The following is a 23,540-nucleotide window of genomic DNA, read 5'->3' on the forward strand; positions in this document are numbered from 1 at the left end:
ATTCCCTAATAAATTAAAACAAACAAAAACCTTTCTTAATGCAAATTCATTAAGCTATATTCCATTCCCAATTTAGCAACAGTATAAACAAAATTTTTAAAACTGAACTTAACTGATTAGTGGTCAAACAAAAATAAACAAAAATGAATTATTGTAAGATACAGATATCAATGTAAGTATGTTCCTTCTTGCACAGAGAACTTTTTCTTCATTTTTTTTTTCCACAGAGAGACTGAGAAAGAGAAGAAGAGAGAGGAATAAAGACTGAAAGAGACTATAGCATTGAAATTTCCTACAATATAGTAGTGAACAGGGGTACAAAATTGGGCCACATACATGGTAAAGTAGAACACTATCCAAGGGAGCTATTTGCTGGCCTTACAGAACACCTTCTCCTTTCTTAACCAAGTCTCCGTTAACCAAAATTGTCTCATGTGTATAATGGTATAAGTCATAATAATTAGAATGCAATTTCTTTCTCAATTACCTAGAGAAAGTAACGCATGCCTGATACGAGCTTACTGCTTGTATTCTAGTATAAAAATATTTCAGAAGACTATTCTCCTGTGAATAACAGAACTAATTTAAGTATTCTAATTATCTCACCATGTAACATCTCAGTTAACAAAATGTTTACAAGATTTTTGTAACAATCTGTATTTTCTATATTTACTCGCTGAAGAAAATTATTTATAGATCACAATATACTGGAACATCACAAACTTTAAAGATTTTGAAAAAATATCTTAAATTTATTGATTTTATTTCTATAGCAAAAAGGCATTTCATTCTGTTAAACCATCATTCTAGAGAAATTATTCGAATAGTTTATTATAAAAATATCAAACAGGGGGTCGGGCGGTGGCGCAGTGGGTTAAGCGCATGTGGCGCAAAGCGCAGGGACCCGCGTCAGTATCCCGGTTCGAGCCCCCGGCTCCCCACCTGCAGGGGAGTCGCTTCACAGGCGGTGAAGCAGGTCTGCAGGTGTCTATCTTTCTCTCCCCTTCTCTGTCTTCCCCTCCTCTCTCCATTTCTCTCTGTCCTATCCAACAACGAATTGCGTCAACAAGGGCAATAATAATAACCATAACGAAGCTACAACAAGGGCAACAAAAGCGGGGGAAAAAATGGCCTCCAGGAGCGGTGGATTCATGGTGCAGGCACGGAGCCCAACAATAACCCTGGAGGAGGAAAAAAAAAAAAATCAAACAAAAAAACCCCAACAAAAATATCAAACATGTAAAAGAATAGTGAAAATTATATAATGGGCATTCTTATATACAACCCCAGGTCAATGATGAGAAAAGCATGCCCAATCTTATTTCATGTATGACTTAGTTCTTCCCATCACAATTCAAACTTTTTTTTTCCATTATGGGGGATTAATGTTCTACAATCACCAGTAAATACAATGGTTTGTACATGCATAACATTTTTCAGTTTTCCACCTAAGAATACAATTTAAACTTTTTTAAAATTTCTTTTTTTAATTTATTTTCTCTTTTGTTGCCCTTGTTTTTATTGTTGTTGTTGTTATTATTGTTATTGATGTCATTGTTAGATAGGACAGAGAAATGGAGAGAGGAGGGGAAGACAGAGAGGAGGAAAGAAAGACACCTACAGACCTGCTTCACACTAGTGAAGCGACTTCCTTGCAGGTGGGGAGCCCGGGACTCGAACCTGGATCCTTATACCCATCCTTGCACTTCGCATCACATGTGCTTAACCCGATGTGCTACCATCCAACTCCCCAATTTAAACTTTTTAAGCACATTCCAGAAACTATGTTGCTGTATTTCCAAATATATTCCTACATGTTATATTGTATAGCTCTGTCTATATTTCAAAATTTATTTTCAATAGGTCCTTGGATTTTTAATATTTTTTTAATTTCTTTATTGGGGAATTAATGTTTTACATTCAACAGTAAATACAATAGTTTGTACATGCATAACATTTCCTAGTTTTCCATATAACAATACAACCTCCACTAGGTCCTCTGTCATCCTTATTGGACCTGTAGGATTTTTAATATTTATACAACTTTCCATGTTTTTTGTTAACTAATTATGCTTTACCAGCAGCCTAGTTTTATAACACAGAACTGAAATGTATTTTGAAAGGAATCTTTGCAACTTCTGATGATTATGTTTAATGAAGTAAGTAAGGAGGCAAAAGGTAATTACCAGATCGTTTTGCTCATATGGATACAGACAATAAAATCCAAATCTGTGAGAACTATAGTGGTCAATATTTTTGGAGGTGTCAGGGTGGTGGGTACAGTGTGGAACTATACCCCTGTAATATTACAATCTCATAAAGAAGCATTAAATCCCTTTAAAATTAAAATGGCATAATAAAAGGGCTCCCTGGAAGGCCATCTGCTTTCCCATGTGTACAAGTTATGTTTGAGTTTCCCTTATACCACATGGGAAAACTAGGACACTGGTATCTCCCATCTGTCTCTCATTCTCTTCATGTCTCTGGAAAAAAAAAAGTTGGCTCAGAGTGGTAATGCCCTCATGTTGACTAAGCAAATAAATAGATGGACCTCTTGGAGGCTCTTCTTAACGATTTATATTTTAAACTGCATTTGATACAAATTTAATAAATTTTCATTTGGAGCTTCTTTGAGTATTCCTGGTAGTCTCAGATTATAGAGTTTAGTTCTATTTTTAAAAACCAAAAGTAAAAATAAAAAAGCAAGTTATAATAGTTTAAATCATTAATGATTTTTTTTTTCTTCTCTGCTTTTAAGGCGAAACTACACATAAGAAGATTAATTCACTCTTGGAATGTAGATGTACTGAGACAGATTTAGACAATTCACTACAGAGATAGAGCTATAAACATAACAAATAAGAACATCAGACTTTCCATAGCAAAAATCTGTGGTAATTTACCACAGCTTTTCAGAGCAAAGACATGGGAGGAGGGGTGGCAGTGAATGTCTACACTGCCCTAGCTTAAAGAGTTTGTTCTTCAAGTCTTTGATGTAAACTTTGGAAAGCAACCAAATAAAAGGCTAGGACTATGTCATTTTTACATCAGCCACTTGTTTCTGGGCATGCTAGGAGGAGAGGCATTCAAGAACCTCTTCAGAACTTTGCTTTCAAAGTTTAATTACGAATGGAATTGCATAGCAGGAAGACAGAGAAATTCAATGTGTGTACATAGACGTCTGTCCACAGGCCAAGATTTTATTTCCAAAAGGACACAGGGCCTTCTCATTAAACAATATTACGGTTAGCTCATCATACCGACACAGGGCTTGTGCCAGGACATTTAAGCCTTTCGATGTTCTACTATTCATTACCCTGCTATGCTTGCCAAGGACCAGACTGAGCCCATTCACTGCAAACTTAGCACTGGGCCCAATCAAAGAGGTTCAAGGAAAACATGAACAAGTGTTTTGTATGTAGAATCCAGCCGCTGGCAGTATCTATTAATGTAACACTGTTCCCAGCTAATTTTTCTCATTTAGAAAATGGCTTTTGAACTAAATTGAGTTACCTCTGTGCTGTATTTCAACATCAGCTGACACAAAAAGGAGAAAATGTTTATAATTAGTCATTTTAAAATATACTGTGTGATAGCAATTTTCCAAGCTACCTTCTCACACGTTTCAATGGCACATGTGCAGAGAAACTAGACCAAAAAACAAAACAAAACAAAACAAAACACAACTCATCATCTATTTAATGCTTTTATTTCAACTAAAAGAAAAATGTCAAAAGTACTTAAATCATAGAATACACTTTCTAAAAGATGTTACGTCAGTTGGGAGAGATGCTAAAGATATACATTATCTAAATTTTAAAACAGACAGCACAGAAGCAAAAACAAAGCAAAGCAAAATGCCTGGAGAAAACGGTGTGTTTGACAGAGACCAAAAATGAGTGAGTTTACAGTTCCCAGGGCAGCTGCCACCAGGACCAGGGCACTTGATTCAATATAGAATTTAAGTGCCTGGGACTCAACTGAGATGAGTTGAATCAGTTTCAGCAGCTTATTTTTAAGGAATGAGGATTAAATACTATTCAAAGAAAAATACATGATTAAGATGTTTTACAGTATTCTTGATAATAACAGTATATATTATCTTCCCCCCAGAAGATATGGTTACTGCAAACTAAAGGATTTTTTTGTCAGTCCAAAGAGTGAGTTTCATAGAAACAGAATATGGATAAAGAGGGTATCAGAGATTTGAAGACCCAAAGAAAACAAATTGGGAAGTGGCATATATTTTTTTTTTAATTAAATGTCTTATTTTAAGTGAGCCAGTTAATGCTTAAAAACATCAGCTGTATAAAATTTAGAAAGGAGGGGAAAATCCATTTATCAGCTTTATAGAATTATGTAACAGTGACTTGTATTTATTTAGTAGTTCAATTTTGAGAACTTGTTGTAGCTTACAATTTTTTTTTTTTTTGCCTCTAGGTTTATTGCTGGGGCTTAATGCCTACACCACAAATCCACTATTACTGGAGGCTATTTTTTCCCTTTTGTTGCCCTTTTATAATATCATTGTTGTTGTTATTATTGTTGTTGTTGTTGATGTCATTGTTGTTGGACAGAACAGAGAGGAGGGGAGTCACAGAGGGGGAGAAAAAGATAGAAACCTGCAGACCTGCTTGACCACTTGTGAAGCAACCTCCCTTGCAGGTGGGGGAGCCAGGGGCTAGAACCAGAATTCTTACTTGGGTCCTTGCACTTAGCGCCCTGTGCGCTTAACCTGACAGTACCGCCGGACCCTGGGAGCTTACAATTTTTAAGGGACACTTCAAATTCAAACTAAATTTATTAGAAATTTACAAAGCTAAGTCATTGCCTCTGCTTCAAAAACAATACATTTGTTCTTATTGCTTCAATGGACATTTGGTTAGCAAATCTCTTATCCATACTTTTAGATAGATCTTTAACATAAAATACTACTAATCTAATTAAAGAAAAACTATAATACAGCACTGGTCAACAGAGGTTGGTGAGTATCACTAGGACTGAAAAACTACAGTGGAAAGTTAATTAGTCTAAATTAGTGAGATCTTGGGCATAATGTTCTTTTAAGCCACTAGATCTAAGTATGTTACATAAAGATGGTCTTACACTTCCCCTCCTCTTCCCCAAAACCAGGGCTTACACCAACATAATACCACTGCTTCTGGTAGATCGTTATCATTTCTCCCCCTAAGAAAAAAAAGTGGCTCACCTGTCTAAGTACACACATTACAGTGTACAAGGACCCTGGTGGAAGACCCTGGTCCCCACCTGAAGAGAGAAAGCAGAGCTTCAGGTGTCTCTATGTCCCTTTATCACCTCCTCCCTTCTCAGTTTCTCTCTGTCTCTAATAAATAAATAAATTAAATGTATAAAAAGGAAAGAGAAAAGAAAAAAGAGAGAGAGCAACAAAGAGTTGGATAAAGATAGAAAGAGAGGAGAAGGAACAAAAGTACTGTTCCACCACTCAAAAAGGTCCCCATGTAATGGTCAGGGTCTTGAACCCAAATCCTTGTGCATGGTAAAAAGTGAGCATTATTGGATGATTTATCTCCTACTTTTGTCCCAAAGTTAAGTAGAAAACAAATTTGTTTGGATACAGACCCAAGTTCCCAAGTTATAAAACAAATAGGAAAAGGTAAAATGATAGGAACAAAAGAGCTAGATTCATCTGTTAATTATCTGTGTATATAATAGATCATCTGCTTCATTTTCTAGACAATTTTTCCAAAAGGCATAGGGCAGGAAACAAGCTTTGCTTTAAGCATATTTGCTGATATAACCACTTCCAAAGTTAACTAACAATTACCAAGACAGCAAAGAATCTTAAACTTTTTTTTCCTTATTAAAACTTCTATTCTTCCTGAAAATGACTAAAAAATAATAGGGCTAGAAAGGCAGTTCACTTGGGAGGGTGCATACTTTGCTATACATACAACCAAAGTTTGAGTCCTTAAGAAGTGATAAGCCAGAGTCAAGCGGCAGTGCAGTGGGTTAAGGGCACATGTCACAAAGCGCAAGGACCTGAGTAAGGATCCCGGCTCGAGCCCCTGGCTCCCCACCTACAGGTGTCTTTCTCCCCCCTCTCTCTCCATGTCTCTCTGTCCTATCCAACAATGACATCAATAATAACTACAACAATAAAACAACAAGGGCAACCAAAGGGAATAAATAAATAAATAAATAAATATAAGAAGTGATAAGGCCTTCTTACCTTTTTTCCTCCTCCTCCCCCTTCTTCTCTCTCTCTCATTTTTTCTCTCTTCTTCTTCTTTCTTCCTTCTTCTTCTCCTTCTCCTCCTCCTTCTTCTTTTTTGTCTCCAGGGTTTTATCACTGGGATTCACTGCCAGCACTACCATGCTTCTGACAGACATTTTCCCCCCATTAAATTCAACAGGACAATGAGAAATTGAGAGGAGGAGGAAGATAGTGAGAGAGAAAGAGAGACACCTACAGATCTGCTTGACCACTTGTGAAGCATCCCCCTTCCAGGTGGGGAGTGGGAGTTTGAACCCAGATCCTTGCACTAGTCCTTGTGCAAAGTAGCATGCGTGCTTAACCAGGTTCCCCATCGTCCAGCCCCCAACCACTACTCTCTTCTCAATGATGTCATGAATCCTTATAGTGAATGTGTGCCCCCCCAAAAAACCATGCTTACTTTGATTCTGTTTTTATTAAAATTGAATTATGTTCTAGAAAACATTTTTTCCAGGTCTACAGTCCTCTTCAATTTTCTAAAACTCTAAAATCTGTACTTTGAATAGTATGTAACATTCTTTCTCCCTCTCCCTCTCCCTCTCTCTCCCTCTCTGCATTGGGTCAGCTTATTCTTCCTAAGAAGCATAGCATGGAGGTAAGTGGATAGCAGAGTCAGACTTCCTGAATCCTAATCCTAGTTCTGCTATTCATTAGTTATAAATCTGTGAACTCAAGGCAAGTAAGTCGCTTGACCTCTCTGAGGTCAGTTTCCTCATCTTAAATTGGAAAATAATAGTAACTTTTCTGCAGTAGGGATTAGATGAGTTAATATATGTAAAGCACTTTGATCAGTGCTCTGTACATAATACAGCAGAAGCACAGCTAAGAATAGCTAATTCCTTAATAATGAAAACAAGAATACTCTGTGGCCCCCTACTTGGCAGCTTCCACTCAATTCAGTTTTACTGAAGCTGGACATTCAGGATGACAGAGCACAGATCAGGAGCTGGACAGCTGCCTTTGACCCCTGCCCTATGCACTCCACTGAAGCCATCAGAATTTCCTTTGCCCTGTGCATCTGTCAGAAAGCAATACTGGATCCATCACTATATAGAAAACAATACACACAGAGGTAATGTGTACATCAATGTGTTATTGTAACTTTCAATATTAGTTTTTACTATTCACTTCTTGCTCCCATTTTCTATTCTATTCCAGCTTTGTAAGAATCCTTCTAAGTGGACCTAGTTTATTCTAGTGGACCCAAGTATTCTTGTTATTTCTAAAATTACATGTGGCTGCAACTCATTCATTGCTGCATTGCTTACAAAAAGTGACACAGAATGTCAAGGAGGACATAATAGAATCTCTTCAGATATGGGAATCAACTTCACACATTTAAGGTGGAGCACCTACTACATTTGAAAGATGGATAAATCTATGAATGAATATAGTTGGTATCTTTAAGGAAAATTACGTTAGGATAGATCTATTAAAAAAAAAAGACATTGCTAGTTATTAGTTTAAGATTTAAAGTTTTCCTCTTCAGTTTTCTTGTTATAAAAAGTAACAATTTGTGGATTCCATACAACTTTTAAGCACTAAGTAGAAAATGCCTTAGATGTTCTGGCTCTAAATCTTTACTTAAAACAACATAAAGAAAGGGAAAAGCACCCCATTACTAGATCTGGTTCATCCTCAACCAAAGACCTACTAGGAAAGTAAAAAACTGAAAGCAAAAAAAAAAAAAAAAAGGAAGCACCTTGGAGTCATAAAAGTTAATGAAGATTGGTATAGCATAATGATTATGCAAAGAGAGACTTTCATGCCTGAGGCTCTCAAGTCCCAGGTTCAATCCCCCACACTGCCATAAGCCAGAGCTGAGCAGTGCTTTGGTTAAAAAAAAAAAAAAAAAAAGTTAATGAAGAGAATGAAATATGGACCACTACTCCACAACCAGGATTCCAAACACACAGTCTTAAGGCTGTTCATTATTTTACTACATATATAAAATAAAAAACATACTTTCCAATGCTAGAAAAACACATGATTAAGATGTTTTATAGTATTCTTGGTAATAACAGTACATATTGTTAACGTTTTCAATGTTCTATTTATTTATTATTGTACAGAGACAGAGAGAAATTGAGAGGGGAAGATAGAGAGGGAGAGAGACAGAGAGACACTTGCAGCCCTGCCTCACCACTTGTGAAGCCTTCCCCCTGCAGGTGGGGACCAGGGTCTTGAACCTGGATCCTTGCACACTGTAATGTGTGCACTTAACCAAGTGCACCACTGCCTGGCCGCATAACAGTACATATTATCTGAAGAAGTTTTCACACATCAAATACAGTAAATTAATTCAGGGGTGTGGGGGATATAATCATATGCTCTATTATTTTTTGACTAATCTTTAAAAAAATTACTACCTTTATTTATTGGATAGTGACAGCCAGAAATCAAGAGGGTAGGAGGAGATACAAAGAGAAAGAGAGACACTTGCAAAGCTTTCCCCCAACAGGGGGGAACAGGGAGGCTTAAACCTGGGTCTTTGCACATTGTAACATACACTCAACTGGATGCACCACCACCCAGCCTCATCATCTGCTCCGTTAAAAGCAGATAAAATCAACCTTCTTTATGTGTGGGACTATGTGAAAGCTTGGTAGAGCTTAGGGGAGCTCTCCCATCCTTGGATGGAACTCTGGAAAGACACCCCACTTGTTAGCCTCTCTCCTTATAGAGATGAGTCAAGAGGGAAATGACTCCCAGACTCAGTTTCTCCTTGTTAGTCTCTCAAGCTCACAGAAAGCCTACAAGCCTCTCACACTTAGTTCCCCCTGCTAGCAGGCCAAATGGCTGCCTGCTTGAGGGTTCACTCAAAGTTCACACATCCACTTCACTGATTTTGATCATAAAGGAACACACTCTATCATACACCCCTGCCAGCACCAGGCAGTGAGACCCCCATATTCTATTTCCTTTTGATATCTGTGATTTACATCAAGCTTTGTTTTTCTTCTTCTCTACCTCACCTGACTGGTTTAACCCCTATGCTTCTCTCAAATACCTTTGGATAATTAACTCACCTGCATCATGGAAACTAATTGTTTTGACCTTTATGTATCTCATCAATTCTTATCATACAAACCCCCTACCATATGGGCAAGCTGACCTTTAAGAAACCTGTAATTTCTGACGTATGTGAAAAATGTCCTTTGTTTAACTCAGTATAAAGGCCTGTACCCTTCTCCAAATAAACGAATGTTCATACCAGAATGTTCCCTGATGCCTCTTTCTAATTCACGCAGCCACTAGAGCTGGTGAGGGAGGGTTGGAGGCTTATCCCTCCCGCTGGCTGGAACCACTCCACGTGAGCTCTAGTATTTATGTTGAAGATTTTTCTCTTAAGGTCATGTGACATAGTCAAATGTGTTTATTCTCTTCTAAATTGCATATCAACAAAGCAATTATTATCTTAGCTTATAAACAGTGCAATATAGTTATTTTTCCCACAACTCCTGGATAGTATAGGATACCCCAACTCACCTTGGCCAGTCCAGCAATACTTTTTTTTTTAATTCTTTTTTTTAAAAATATTTATCTATTTCCTTTTGTTGCCCTTGTTGCTTTATTGTTGTTATTGATGTTGTTGTTGTTAGATAGGACAGAGAGAAATGAAGAGAGGAGGAGAAGACAGAGAGGGGGAGAGAAAGACAGACAACTGCAGACCTGCTTCACTGCCTGTGAAGTGACTTCCCTGAAGGTGGGGAGCCGGGGACCCGGACCAGCATGTCCTTGCGCTTTGCAGCACTTGCGCTTAACCCGCTGTGCTACCACCAGACTCCCCCAGCAAAACTTCCATGCTCTGTCAGCTATCCTTCTCACTCACTAGCTCAAAATGGCTATGGGAAAAACAGTTTTCAAGATTGCAGCATAATTTTGAATTAATCTCTTATAAGACCTTCTCTTTGAGTTTAATTTGAAACAAATTCTTCCAAGGAAAGTTCTTTATTTAAATTAACAATGAAAATGGGCTAAAGTAGATATTTACAAATATATAATTTCTGATTTTTAACTATTAATAAAAGTAAAATACATCAAAGCTACACCATTCAAGAAAGAAAAAGAAATGAATAGATTAATGCATATATTCTAAACAAAACTGCCACTTGATTACAGGAATTTGATTTTAATTAATAGGGTCTTTATCAAGTTTGTAAATTAAAATTACAGTTTACTGTTTGCTATTTAGAGTCCCGATTTCTACCCAGAAGAAGGTATTACATGCTCAAAATTTTCAAGTGTTAAACACCATAAAATACTTCTTAAAGCACCCTTATTTTCATGTTTAAAAACTTGCCATTTATTTAACAATTTATTTATTTTCATGTGAGAGAGACCAAAGCATTACACAGCCTGATCCTGGAGCCTCTGAGGTCTCAAGTATACAAGTCCAATAGTCTAATGTTTAGCTTTCTCCTTGGTTCAACAATTTTCTATTTTTAATGAAAATCACCATATTAATCCCAGTATAGTCTATTCTTCTTTCTTTTTTACACTAGAATGTTTTAATTTTTTAATTAAGATTTGTGTTTAAAAAAAAAAAAGACATCATACTGCTATTTGCTTACCTAAAAATTTTTAGGGAGAAAAAAGTCCCACACATATTAATCAGAATGCATCTGTGTGTTTCCTTGATCTAATCAGTGATTCAAATAAATTCTCTTACTAGTTATTAAATCTGAGATCTAAGCCATCTTCTCCCTCTCACCAGTACACTTGATGCATTTACTAGCATCAAGTCTATTTCACTAGGACAATGGCAACAAGAAATCTTCAACAAGTGCTGGCCTGACCCCTTTTCTTTTCCTACAGATCCACCAGAGCAGCAAAAACTGCTTGAAATTCAGCAATCACATTTCTCACTGTTCCAGAATGACCTATTTCGCACTAGAATGAACCAGTGAATTCATACATATAAATAACTATCTGCAGACACTGCTTTTCAAAATATGAACAAGAATAAGCAAAAAAAAAAAAAAAAAAGAGGGAGGGGGATGGGGCAAGGAGATGTACTTCAAAATGAAGGCTTGATTGAATTGATACTTTTCAACTGTTTGATATGACAATTAGAAATAAAGCAGATCTATATAACTAAGAATCCAGTGATGTATCGAAAGAATATAAAATTGTCAATAAAATTATTCATGGCAATGAATACCGTAAGTGAAACTGTTAGACATTTTCCTTAAACACCTATCATCATAAATCTTACTGTACATTTATTTAAATGTTTTTTTCCTACAGGAAAGACTAATGTTAACATATTTCTGAACAGAACACGCTTATACACTACTTACAGTATCCTTTATGCATACACCAAGGGCTTTTAAAATCTTCCAATCTCTCAGAAAGTCTTCTCCATTCATATAATCTTTCAGTGTTTAGACTTGTACTTGATTAACTTTTATTCATTTCTGAATTCCAGTGACTAATAAAATCCTATCTCATATAGAGCTCTCAATGAATGTTTACCAAGTGGACTGATTACTTAGTGCCAAACATTGGGGAGCAGCGTTCACAGAGATCTTACTAGGTGACTCATGTTAGAGTCTATGCTAGGCCCTATAGAATATCATGAACTGAGTAAGATTCTTTTTAAAAAATTTTATTACTGATTTAAAAAATTATAATGCAACAGAGGTACAATTCCAGACCTTTCCCACCACGAGCTCTGTATCCCCATTCCCTCCATTAGAAACTGCATTCATTAGTTCTTTCAAGATCACAGATATGGATTGACTATCATTTCTATAACTGTCTGTCTGTCTGTCTGTCTGTATCTATCTATCTATCTATCTACCCGTTCTTCCTATGGTCCTGCCTTTTATTCCTTTCTAAGTCAGACCTACTAAAAAAAATAAAATAAAAACAAACAAACAACAAAACCCCAATATTCTAATCTTCTAATTTTGGACTCTGAAATAGCCAAAAGATTGCATTAGTTAAATTAAGATTTAAAAAGTTCAAATTTTTAATATTTATTTATTTTCCCTTTGTGTTGCCCTTGTTTTTCATTGTTGCTGTAGTTATTGCTATTGATGTTGTCATTGTTGGGTAGGACAGAGAGAAATGGAGAGAGGCGGGAAGACAGAGAGGGGGAGAGATAGACACCTGCAGACCTGCTTCACAGCTTGTGAAGTGACCCCACACACACACACACACCATAGGTGGGGAGCCGGGGCTCAAACCGGGATCCTTCTAGTCATTGCACTTTCCACTATGTGCGCTTAACCCACTGCACTACTACCTAGTCCCCCCTCAATATCTTACTCTTAAAGATTTCTCAGTACTTTTAAGCTACTGGATCCTTTAAGAAGAGAGAAAGAGGAGGAAGGGGAAGAAAAGATATAGATAGATGCTACATTAGTCCTAGGATGGGCATATACATGTGTACATTGGTTGGGGAGCATGAGTTTTGGTTTTAAAAAGAAATAGTTTGGTTTTAAAAATACTGAAATATTGGCGGTGAGGTGGCAGCACACCCTGTATAGGGCACATAGTACTCTGCAGAAGGACCTGGGCAAGGAACTGGGTTCCAGCCCCTGCTCCCTACCTGCAGGGGGAAACTTCACAAGTGGTGAAGCAGCTTGGCAGGTATCTTTCTTTATCCCTATCTCTTCCTCCACTCTCAATTTATTTCTGTCCTGTCAAATAAAAAATAAAGTAGAAAAAAAAAAATGACTACCAAGAACTGTGGATTCCTAGGGCTGGTAGCGAGCCCCAGCAATAACCCTGGAGGTAAAAAAACAAACAAACAAACAAAAAAACCCTGAAATATTTTCACTATTCATTTCCAATATCAGATTTATTTACTTACTCAATTACAGGTTGTTGAGTAAGACACTGGATTAACAATGATGAATATCAGAGAATATCTGCCCTCTAGAAGGATGCAGTTGAATCAGGAAGTTTATATGGAAAAATGGGAAAGGGGAAAATAAGCAAATATTTTATCAGTTTATCAGTTAGTGTGATCTAACATTTATTAGTATCAAATATAAATGTGTTATAAACTTTATAATAGGAAAAATATTGCCCTAACCCTGGTCTTAAACATAGGTCAGTTTACTATTGATAATGTAGTCAAAAATTTAACAAATAGTTAAATAGTCATAGCAATAAGAAAAAAACTAAAGCTTTTATCTGTAATACAGAACAAAGTCAATAACGACTGCACAGACTATAAAACCATGTATTGTAAAAATTCTTAAATGTTGCTTTTAAATTAACATGTATGGAAGAAAATAACGGGGTTATAGCTGGATCATTCTAGAACAGTGAGAATTATTGACAGTGGGAATGGGGGGGGATTACTTCTGAAATGTCTTTCTCAGAGACAGGACAACTGCTGAAGCAGACACCATGATTCCATCAAATACTGATGAGTCTCTGAGCAATGTTCCCTTACCATCAGGTACTACACACATGAAAATGATTCATTCTAGAAATGCCTAAAATGAAATTCACTTTATTATGAACTTGGGAAGTCTTTTCTCAGAATCTTTCTACACACTATGGACTTCCACCTTAAAATAACTGTTAAACATTGCACTTGGAATATCAATCCCAGGAATGTGGCTGTTTGAGCTACTCTTTAGAGAAGGAACTTTTCTAAAAAAAAAATAGTAAAACGGTATTAAGAGACACCACTTTGCTTTATTTTATTTTTATTGGGGGGAGGGGACTAATGGTTTACAGTACAGTTATTGACACATGGGTAAGACTTCTTATCTCAGCTTGATAGGTATATGTAAAACACACCCACTTTCAACCTAGGTCCCTTTTCCATCATCATGTTTCAGGATCCTAAAGCCCACCCCAACAAGCTCCTCCCTCCCCTCCATCTCTAGAGTTCTGCTTTGGTGCAATACAACAAACTCAGTCCAAATTTTGTTTTCCCTTGCTGCTGTTTTGTTTAAATTTTGTCCAGGAGCGAAGCCATCCCTTATTCTTTATTCTCATTCTGGCTTATCTCACTTAACAAGCCCCGTCCAAGAGAAAATTAAAAAAAAAAAAGGTAAATTCATCATTCTTAATAGCTGAGAAGTATCCCATTGTGTACATATACCAAAACTTTCTTAGTTGCTCATCTGTCATTTGTATACCTAGGTTGCTTCTAGGTTCGGACTATTACAAATTGTGCCACTGTGAATATAAGTTTTCATAAACCTCTTTGGATAGATGTGTTTGCTTTCTTAGGATATATCCCTCAGGAAAGGAATTGCAAGATCACAAGGTAGGCCCATTTCCAGCCTTCTGAGAGTTCTCAAAACTGTTCTCACGGACTGAACCAGCAATTCAGGAGGGTTCCTTTACCCCTACAAACCTCTCCAACATGTGTTATTATTATCCTTTCAGATGCATGACATTCTCACAGGAGAGAAGTGGTATCTCATTGTTTTTAATTGCATTTCTCTGTTAATTAGTGACTCTGAGTATTTTTTCCTATGTCTATCGACCCTTTGGATCTCTTTGGTAAATATTCTGTCTATATCCTCCAACCACTATTGGGTGATGGTTTTGTTTGTTTGTTTGTTTCTTTTTGTGTTTTTCCCTGAGGTTGGGAACTCTATATATTTCGGTTACTAACCTATTATTTAAGACATAACTTTAAATATATACTTCTCTACTTTTAGGATTTCTGCATGTGGAATAATGTTATAATTATTAATTCTATGGGTAATTTAAACAAAAATCATTTAGCTACTCCAGTCATAGAAATCTACTTATACTGATTACTATATAGATTACAGTTCAATGCTGAATATGAAAGTTGTATATTATCATCACTGTCTACAATAAACACTTCTAAATTAGTTTATATGCAAATTTATTAATATACCATATACAAGTTTTACATACCCTAACTTTAAGAACTTCATAATTGCTTATGGGTTACTGTGAAAATTCATAATCTGCTGATTCTTACTTCTGATTTGTTAGAATGTTAGTAAATTCATTCCATTCAGTTCTCTCAGTTGTTGTACCTGATTTTCAAATTATTGTAAATTTAGTCTGATATCAAGCATAAGTCATCATTATATTAATTGAGTGTTATTGTTATTGAAAGATAATTAGGCACATCACTAAATGTCAGATTGAAACAAATTAGGCAAGAAAATTATTTTATGGCCAATCATGATAAATAAAACTGTATGTGTAGTAGCCCTACATTCTTTGTTTAAAATGGTGTAGTATACGAAGTGACTTTTATATTCTTATCTGTGGACACTTGTTTTTCAAACTATGTATATCAAAAAAGACATTCAAAGGGGCAAAATTTTACCCTGATACTGAATGGAGCACACAAATGCTTGGCACATTGCAAAATGTTTCAAGCTTGCTTGGTTTTTAAATGCCTGAAAAAAGAATTAGACATAGGCCACTGAATGCTAATCACACCGCTGCATCTACTCACCACATTTAAATTCGTTGGATGAACATATTTATCATTGACTTGTGATGCTACATCATTTTTTAATATTGCTCTCAAGCTGCTAGATAAAATGTCATGTCCTGAGTCCAGAGAACCAAGGTAAATGACAAACATGTTGAAGATTTTGTTTCTTATCTAGAATATTAACAGAGTTCTTTTAATCTTAGGTAGAAATGCAGTCCAAAAAAAGCAAAGGCATTTCAACATGATGCACATTTTTAAGTGTATACAGTGCCACAATTCCCAAGTAATTTTTATATGAATGCATCAATCATCTAATATTTGGTCAAACTCAAGACATATGAGAAAAAAAAAACAGTTATTAAGAAATAAATGCCCAGGCATTTATTTATAGAACAGTAAATTTATTTATAGTAAATAAACAGTGAATTTATATAGAGAATAAATAAACAATAAATTTATTTATAGATCAGTAAATTTTCAAATTATAATAACAAGTAATGATTTGTTTGCTCCAAGTACCCATGGTAAAATTAAAAATAAAAAAATGTACTAGAAGAAAACAAAAGCAAAATACCTAGGGGAAATATGGTCTTTATTGACTGATTTTAAAAACCAGATTTGGTGTATGTGTATACTGACTCGGATGTAGTAAATAAAGAATATGTTTCTTTAAATTCAGTATCATATACATGACTATTACTCCTTAATTCTATTTATGGTCCTGATTTTTAACTCTCATTTCTATGTAAATTCCAAATGTTTACTTCATTATAAGAAGGGTGAGTTGGCTACAGGGCAAATAGGACAGCACAGGAATATTCAGAGGTAGTAGACAACGATAAGATCAAGCTGCTGAGGGTAGGAAAGTGGGAAGTGAATCTCCCAATTCAAATTTTGCAAGTAAATCAAAGCTGGAAGTATAATTTCTCTGAGTAGCTCTATGAAATGGCCGACATATGTAGATCATGTTAATAATGAGCAACTGAGCAAGATGAGAAGGCATAAGAGTAAGAGGCACAAGAGCTATCAGAGATGAAAGGGAAAGAAATCCCCAAGACATCCTCTTATCTGGCCCCCTGCCTTTGACAGGTAGATATGTCTAGCTTAAACACTGAGAAAACCAAGGTTCAGATATCAAGATGAACTTTTTCCAAACTACATTGAAATTAAATAACAGGACACAGGCTAACCACTTACCAGGACTAGTGTTTATTTGTTTTTAACCTAAATATAAACACTGGTTTAGAAATCTCACTAAGTCACTGCTTTAAAAAAGATGAAATGATATAACAAAATTTTTGAAATGTAGGTGGCAGTGAACAAAATCTCCTTATAGAAATGTGGTAAGGCAGAAAGTAACAAGAGAAATCCTAGACTCAAGGAAGCATATAATCTAAATGCAGTAAGGCATTTGGTCTGACAACAGTACAATGATTCTAGAAGTGTAGGAGAAAGTAAAATACTGCAAAATATATACCTGAAAGCAGAAGTACACTAGAGTTTGCAGTGAGTACCCCCCTAACACTTCCTCTCCACTAATCCAAGCTTTGGGTCCATGATTGCTCAACAATTTGTTTGGCTTTGTATGTTAACTCCCTTTTCAGCCACCAGATTCCAGATGCCATCAGGAAGCCGGCCAGGCTTCTCTGGACTGAAGACCCCACCAATGTGTCCTGGAGCTCCACTTCCCCAGAGACCCACCCTACTAGGGAAAGAGAGAGGCAGACTGGGAGTATGGACCGACCAGTCAACGCCCATGTTCAGCGGGGAAGCAATTACAGAAGCCAGAACTTCTACCTTCTGCAACCTACAAAGACCCTGGGTCCATGCTCCCAGAGGGCTAGAGAATGGGAAAGCTCTCAGGGGAGGGGGTGGGATATGGAGATTGGTTGGTGGGAATTGTGTGAAGTTGTACCCCTCCTACCCTATGGTTTTGTTAATTTATCCTTTCTTAAATAAAAATAAATAAATAAATAATTAAAAAATAAAAAAAAAAAGGAAAAAAAAGTGTTGCTGAAGGAAAAAAAAAAAAGTAGGTAGAGAACCAAGTTTGGTAGTAAGGAATTAATCACAATCCATGGAGCAGTAGAACTCAACTTGAACTGGGCAGTTAAAGATAATGAAAGAGGTTAAGGTAGTGAGGCGTATTATAACATTAGGAGAAAAAAAAAAAAGGTATATCCTTCCTCTAAAATTCACTCAAATAAATGTATCATTCATGAAATGAACACCAGATTTAATATTCCCAGTGTATTTTAACTTCTTTAGCCAGGGTGAGATGAAGTTTTTCTGCAGTTTGTCAGGTAAGTGGCCCCAGCAGCCCAAGAGAAGAAATCCAGAGAAATAATGACGTGGATCCAAATAAGATTTTCAAAATACTTTCATAAATATTATATATTTTTTGTTTTATATCTAGAGGGTTTGAAACATTTAAGAGAATCTAATGCATTAGAAAATCTGACACTTTGCTGGTTTATATTTCTTTAGCCATTCAACCTTGTTAACTGACTACATTAAACAAAGTTGCAAAATGTGAAAACAACATTGGTTTTATACCTGTACATTATCAATGAACAATATGAAAGCAAAATCAGGAAAAAAGTTCCACTTAACAATAACAACAAAAATATCAAATATTTAGTAACAAAATTAGCCAAGGAATAATTGGCTATGCTTATAAATTGATTTATTAAAAAAAAAAAAAAAAAAAAGTCACATAGGCTCCTAAGCTGAATATGGGCCCACATCACATCAAATCGATGGGGTTTACAATCAACACTATTTATACCCCTTTTCCATTTAGGGAGCTACTCTCTTCCCTGACCCAGCTTTCTAGTCCTTCTGCCAGCCATGACATCGCCTTCCTAGACAATAATTAGGATCCACCTGCATATCAGATTTCAGGCTCAGGCGAAAACAAACAAATAAACAAACAAATCACTAGTATATCCACAGGCCCCTTGGAATATAACTAAAATATGCCTACTAGCTATCTACAAAATGGACCCCCACCCACCCAACTATTCATCTGCACTATTCTAGTCTTTAGGTTCATGATTAGTTAACGATTTGTTTGCCTTTGTATGTTAGCTCTCTTTTCAACCACCAGGTTCCAGATGCTAGGAGGATGCTGACCAGACTTCCCTGGACAGACAACCCCACCAATGTGTCCTGGAGCTCTGCTTCCCCAGAGCCCTTCCCACTAGGGAAAGTGAAAGACAGGCTGGGAGTATGGATTGACCTGTCAACACCCATGTTTAGCATGTTTAGTGGGAAAGCAATTACAGAAGCCAGACCTTCCACCTTCTGCATCCCACAATGACCTTGGGTCCATACTCCCAGAGGGTTAAACAATAGGAAAGCTATCAGGGGAGGGGAAAGGAGGGGATAGAGAGTTCTGGTGGTGGGAACTGTATGAAGTTGTACCCCTCTTATCCTATGGTTTAGTCAATGTTTCCTTTTTATAAATAAAAAAATAATTAAAAAAAAAGAAACAAAAGAAAAAAGTCCTTGAAGGAGTTACAACTCTCTTATGCAGTGTTCCCCAAATTGCGTTCTATGGGGCTGAAATTCTATAATATACCAAAACGTGTTAATCGATTCCTTGTGTTCAAGAAAAACCACATTTACTTATTGTAGAAATCCTAGAAACCTTAAATTCATCAGAAATCCCTGAGATGGATTAGTAATTTATTCTCAGCTTTCTTTTTAAAACTATAGACCCAGGGATTCAGGCAGTAGTGCACGTGGCACAAAGCACAAGGACCAGCATAAGGATCCCGGTTTGAGCCCCGGCTCCCCACCTACAGGGGAGTCACTTCACAGGCGGTGAAGCAGGTCTGCAGGTGTCCTTCCCTCTATGTCTTCCCCTCCTCTCTCCATTTCTTTCTGTCCTATGTAACAACGATGACATCAATAACAACAACAATAATAACTACAACAAAAAAAAAACAAGGGCAACAAACAGGAAAATAAATATTTTTAAAAATTTAAAAAAACAAAATAAAACAAAAAAACTATAGATCCCCCCCTTTTTTAAAAGGATACCTACCAGTATCTCAAAGTGTGGTAAGAGAAACTTGTGTAAGTTAAAGTTATCTAAAAGTCATTGTATTTTTTTTTCTTTTTTTTTTTTTTTTTGTAGCTGGGGAATAGATTGACTTATAAACTGCAGTACTCATAAGCTTAACATCTTCTTTCCAAAATTTTCGAATGCATCAAGATTTCAAGTGTGGGTCTGAGGAGATAGCTTAATGATTATGTAAAAAACCTTTCATGCCTAAGGCAACAAAGGTCTCTCTCAGGTTCAGTCCCTAGCAGCACCATAATAAGAACTGAGCTGTGCTCTGATAATTAAGAAAGAAAGGAAGACAGAAAGAAAGAATGAAAGAAAGAAAGAAGAAAGACAGAGAAAGAATGGAAGAAAAAGAAAAGGAAGAAAGATCACTTCCTGTAAGCAGCCTCTTCTGCTTTTTTAAAAAAATATTTATTCCCTTTTGTTGCCCTTGTTGTTATTATTGTTGTTACTGATGTCACTGTTGTTGGATAGGACAGAGAGAAATGGACAGAGATGGGGAAGAGAGAGATTGACACCTGCAGACCTGCTTCACTACCTGTGAAGCGACTCCCTTGCAGGTGGAGAGCCGGGGCTCGAACTGGGATCCTTATGCCGGTCCTTGCGCTTCAGGTCACGTGCGCTTAACCCGCTGCGCTACCGTCTGACTTCCTTTTTTTTTGTACTTCCTTATAGGTACCAACTCATACTTCATTCATGTATGCAAATGATACTTATTTTATATTGCTGCAATTATTTGCTTTGCATAGCTGCTTTGCCTACTAAGACTGAAGTAGCATGGACTATTTTTAGGTATTTTAAAAATACCTACTATAGTACCTAAATTGAGTCTATTCCTCTTGAAATAAACTTTTAAAATCCTATATTTGTAATTTGACTACTTCCTTCCCTGCCTTATAGTAATCCTCTTTAGAAACACTAGCAAGAGTACATATCCTTGTCTGTTCTCTCAACTAACTTTCTTTCCTTCCCCTCTTTCTCCTCACTTCTTCTGTTGATATTTTCCTTTGCCAGTGTAAGTGAGCAAGCTGGCCTGCAGTCTTGGAAGCTGCCATTTCCATCCTCCACACCTGAAAAATAGTGGAAGGTGATTTAAGTGATGATCCAACCTGTGGGCCTGTAAACTTGTGCTTCCAACCCCTCCTGGGCACCAAGTGATGCTTATGAGAGGAACCTTTTTTTTTTTTGAAGAAACAAAAATTAAGAGGGCTTTAGCAATAGAGTATCAAACCACCTAAAAGCAATGAAGTAATTAATTAATTTTAAAAATAATCTTTATTTATTGGCTAGAGACAGGGATTGAAAGGGAAAGTGGTGATATAGAGTGAAAGAGATAGAGAAACACCTGCAGCCCTGCTTCAGCAACTCACAAAGCTTCCCTCCTGCAGCTGGGGACTGGAGGCTCAAACCTGGGTCCTTGTGCATTGTAACATGCAGTGAACCAGGTGCACCACCACCCAGCCCCCAATGAAGTAATTTATATAGAGAGACAGGAGAAGGACTTGACTGATAGCAAGAAGCAGTAAGAAAATGTCTAAAGGAAGGTAAAAAAAAGACGACTCTGGGGGAGGTAAGTTTTCGGGTGGAATATTCCTGCTACCACATAGCACTAAGTTTACTACTTAAAATTTATTTTTTAATTTATTTTATTTTTGAGAGAGAGAGAGAGACACACACACACACACACACACACACACACACACACACACACACACACAGAGAGAGAAAGAAACACCAGAGCACTGCTCAGCTCTGGCTTATGGTGGTGTGGGGGATTGAACCTGGGATTTAGGAACCTCAGGCATGAAAGTCTATTTGCATAACCATTATGCTATCTCCCCCACCCAAGTTTACTACTTTTTATTTTAATTTCTTTTAAATATTCATTCATTGGCTTATTTGGTGCAGACCTTGTACCTCTTTTGTGAGACGGTAAGTGAGGAGACCCCAGCATTCACCATGGCCTATGAAAAACGAGGAACGAGTCAAAACTGAGAACAAAGACGGTATTAATCTGAAGGTGGCGAGTCAGGATGGTTCGGTGGTGCAATGTCCTGGAGCCCCACTTTCCCAGAGCCCTGCCCCCGTACGGAAAGAGAGAGACAGATTGGGAGTATGGATCGACCTCCGAACGCCCATGTTCAACGGGGGAGAAATTACAGAAACCAGACCTTCCACCTTCTGCACCCCATAATGACCCTGGGTCCATACTCCCAGAGGGATAAAGAATAGTAAAGCTATCAGGAAAGGGCATGGGATATGGAGTTCTGGTGGTGGGAAATGTGTGGAGTTGTACCCCTCTTATCCTATGGTTTTGTCAGCACTTCCTTTTTATAACTAAAAACAAATAAATAAATAAATATTAAGAGGCATACACCACTTCGTAAACTAATGAAAGCCTATTGTGAACGACAGGGATTGTTAATGAGGCAAATCAGATTTTGATTTGATGGGCAGCCGATCAATGAAACAGATACACCTGCATAGTTGGAAATGGAGGATGAAGATAGAATTGATGTGCTCCAGGAGCAGACAGGAGGTGTCTACTAAAAAGGGAACCTGCTACTTTACTCCAGAACTCTGTTCCTCCAGACCAAGGAGACATTCTCAATTAGAAAGCCAAAATTTGGTTCCACCACATCCTGAGTACTACAGTATAGTTTTTCTCTATCCTTTCATTTTCCCCTTCCCCATTCCTTTATTGTACATAAAGTAACTGGTGTATGTGCACAAGCATATTGCTTTTCTTTTTTTAAAAAACTAAATAGCCAATGGTATGTTTTGATTGACATCAAATGGAGACAGGTTGAGGAAAAATATTAGTTCTGTGAAAATGCCCCCTTTCTCCCTTCTGTATTAGTGGCCTGCTCATTCAGTTCTTATCTTTATATTCCAGTAAGTTACTTTGCTCTCAGTGTTTAACAAAAAGAACAACATAAAAATTCTTGCATGCCTTGTTTGATTGGGGAATCTTAATGTTTTTCATTTATTATTGTAAGACCAAAGACAACTTTATAACTTTTTAAAAATTTTCTTTCTTTTTTATTTTTATTTATTCCCTTTTGTTGCCCTTGTTGTTGTTTTTATTGTTGTAGTTATTGATGTCATTGTTGTTGGATAGGACAGAGAGAAATTGAGAGAGGAGGGGAAGACAGAGAGGGGAGAGAAAGACACCTGCTTCACCGCCTGTGAAGTGTCTCCCCTCTGCAGGTGGGGAGCCGGGGTTGGGGGTGGGGGGCCCCAACCAGGATCCTTGAGCAGGTCCTTGCGCTTTGCGCCACCTGCGCTTAACCCACTGCGCTACCGCCCAACTCCCCCTATGACTTTTTTTTTACGTAGCTGTTACATGTAGAGTAATCTGTGTTTAAGTAGGGGTAAGTTACTCTAAAAGAAAAGAATCCTGGTTTTCTCTTTCTCTCTTTCTCTTTTTTTTTTTTTTTGCCTCCAGGGTTATTGCTGGGGCTTGGTGCCTGTACCATGAATCCACTGCTCCTGGAGACCATTTTTCCCCATTTGTTGCCCTTGTTGTTTTATTATTGTTGTAGTTATTATTATTGTTGTTGTTGCCGTCATTGGATAGGACAGAGAGAAATCAAGAGAGATGAGGAGAGAAAGAGAGATACCTGCAAACCTGCTTCACCGCCTGTGAAGCGACTCCCCTGCAGATGGGGAGCCAGGGGCTTGAACTGGGATCCTTACGCCAGTCCTTGCACTTGGCTACTGCCAGACTCCCTTGTAGTTTTCTATTAAAGTCTTCTTGTTGTTTCAGTGAACTTCTTGTTGAAAAAAAATTATTCATTATT

The 23,540-nt window shown here is 37.1% G+C and overlaps 1 protein-coding gene and 1 pseudogene across 1 annotated transcript in view; one reads left to right on the forward strand and one right to left on the reverse strand.

The window, feature by feature from the left end:
• Positions 1 to 23,540, reverse strand: part of FBXL17 (F-box and leucine rich repeat protein 17) — a 577,742-nt gene that overhangs the window by 290,380 nt on the left and 263,822 nt on the right. The window lies entirely within an intron of this gene.
• LOC103122056 (small ubiquitin-related modifier 2-like) lies at positions 21,073 to 22,517 on the forward strand (annotated as a pseudogene).

Source organism: Erinaceus europaeus, chromosome 11 (genome assembly GCF_950295315.1).
Source record: "Erinaceus europaeus chromosome 11, mEriEur2.1, whole genome shotgun sequence".
Lineage (NCBI taxonomy): Eukaryota > Metazoa > Chordata > Mammalia > Eulipotyphla > Erinaceidae > Erinaceus > Erinaceus europaeus.